This window comes from Camelus bactrianus, chromosome 17, assembly GCF_048773025.1.
Source record: "Camelus bactrianus isolate YW-2024 breed Bactrian camel chromosome 17, ASM4877302v1, whole genome shotgun sequence".
Lineage (NCBI taxonomy): Eukaryota > Metazoa > Chordata > Mammalia > Artiodactyla > Camelidae > Camelus > Camelus bactrianus.
Window position 1 is genome coordinate 48,474,369 of NC_133555.1, and position 2,491 is coordinate 48,476,859.

Here is a 2,491-nt window from a genome sequence, read left to right on the forward strand (position 1 = left end):
TTAATGCTCCTAAACATTGACACAATTAAGTCCTAAGAGTATAGGGAGGGTGCTAAAAATAGCCCAAGATTTTAAAATGTTACTTTGTTCAAAAATATATAGTCTGGCTGAGAGTTCGAAATTTGTAGATACTGACAGGTATATTTAGAATAGATAAACAAGATGTAGCACACGGAAATGTATACAAGATCTTGTGGTAGCTCACAGTGAAAAAGAATGCGATAATGAATATACGTATGTTCATGTATAACTGAAAAATTGTGCTCTATGCTGGAAATTGACACAACGTTTTAAAAAGAGTATAACTGAATAAAATAAAATTTAAAATATATATATATAGTCTGGGAGTAGGGGGCATAGCTCAGTGGTAGAGTGTGTGTTTAGAATGCACAAGGTACTGGGTTCAATCCCCAGTAACTCCATTAAAAAATAAAGAAACCTAATTACCTCCCTCCTCCAAAAACTTTTTAAAAAATAAAATAATTCTAAAATATACATATAGTCTGACCTCTATGACCCAGCGATCTCACCCTTGCACATACAGAAATGGAATACAGTTCACCAAAGCACACGTTCAAGAATGTTCATTCCAGCCTTCCAGCAATACCCATGATAAACCAAGCCAGTGGAAACAACCCCAATGTCTCCAGCAGTAGAATGAATAAATTATATGTGTATAAGACACAGCTCGGAGACTGCACAAATGCAAACGGCACACAGCAACAGGAGCCAATCTCCTGGAAAAGTTGAATGAAAGAAGGTGGACACAAAGAACACACTGTAAGATCCCATTTACATGAAACTCAAACATGGAGAAGGCTGGTCAATGGTGGGCGGAGTCAAAATGGTGGTCAAGTCTCGGGCGTGGGAGACTCCTGAAGTTGACGCCATACTGGACTTCTTGGTATGGATGCTCGTCTTACATGTACGCTCCGTGTGGAAAAAGCTTGCTGAGCATGAAGATGCAGATATTTCTTTATAGGTTCTTTTAATGGGTGATGGGGATGCTCTGGACCATATAATACTGCTTTCCCATGTGACCTTTTTTATCCCCAGTTACAAAACTGAGGTCCAACTAGAATGGAGATCTCAGCCTACAACGTATTTGAGTTCTCCAGTCCCCCCACGCCTCCTTCCCCCTGAAGTTCCCTCCTCCGAACTTTTCTGAGAGTTGACTTGACTGGATTCATCTTCGCGTGGTGATTCAACCCCAAGTGGATTTCTATCCAGTCTCTACAACTTGGTAGTAACTCACCTTACGGTGCCTCAGCTTCCTCACCTGTAAAATGTCACTAATAAAAACGAGTTCCTGGGGGGACAGTATAGCCCAAGTGGTGGAGCCCACGCTTAGCATGCAGGAGGTCTTGGGTTCAATGCCTGGTACCTCCACCAAAAAATAAATAAATAAATAAATTACCTCCTCCCCCCACAAAATAATAGTTCCTACCTCATATGGTTACTGTGATAATTCAGTGAGCTGAAAGGTGAGCTGGTTGGCCGACCCTGGCTTGCGTCCATTCTATGACACATCTTTTAATTTCTGGAAATCCGCAAGCAACAATCAACAGGGTCTTACAATCACTGCCGGCCAGGTGGCAGTTGTGACATAGCTGTTACTGCTGTGACACAGCTTTTACTTTGCTGTTTATGCGTGTATGAGCGAAATATGAAAATAACACTGCCTACGTAAGCCATTCTTTCAATAAGCACAAAAGAAAAAATTTAGGAGCAGGCTTTTTTGTTTCTTAGTGGCGAACAAAATGATGATGCCTGTTAACGGATGGCATCTTAGATTTGATGAAATGTCCTCATGAAATATCTCATGAGGTTGCTGTCAGGAGCTTTCCAGCATTATTCTATTTTTTAAATATTTCCATGCATTATTTGATTTTTAAATTTTGTCTTTAAAGCAATCATTTTAAACTAGGTCTTTTCCGGTCGTCTTCAAAGCTTCCCTAGGAATTGGGAAATTGAGACTCCCAGGGAAGCAAAGCATGGTAACAAGATGCTTAACTATCCCTTGTCTTCTTCTGCTCTTAAACCGCCCTTTCTGCCATCTGCACCACCACCCCCAGAGCACGAAAAAGCGCAGGACTGGGCACAACGTGTTCCCATTCACTTCTGAGCTCAAACGTCAACTCTTCTGAAAGAACTCCTGCAGCCCGCAAACCCATAAACCCAGCAGTTCTCCAACTTTGCTGCATATTGGAATCACCTGGAGATCTTTGGGTAATACTGAAGCCTCGGTCTCTCTCTCTGAGAAATTCTGATGTAATTGTTCTGGGGTGCCACCCGGACATGGGGATTTTTCAGAGCTCCCCAGGTGATTCTGCCAAGACTGGGAAACCCTACATTATTACCCTGTGTAATGATTTTTGGATATTCTCTTAACTATTCATCATGATGTCTGTATCTTCCACCTGCTCCTGGGGAACATGGAAGCTTTTCCTTGTCAACCTCGTCCAGTGCTGTACCCCAGCGTCCCGTCGCC

The 2,491-nt window shown here is 42.1% G+C and overlaps 1 non-coding gene across 1 annotated transcript; it reads left to right on the forward strand.

Annotated features, from left to right (window-relative positions):
- The first annotated feature begins 350 nt into the window (after nt 1-350).
- On the forward strand, nt 351-422 carry TRNAS-AGA (transfer RNA serine (anticodon AGA)). Its single transcript has one exon. It is a non-coding gene; the product is annotated as a tRNA-Ser (tRNA).
- Nucleotides 423-2,491: the final 2,069 nt, after the last annotated feature.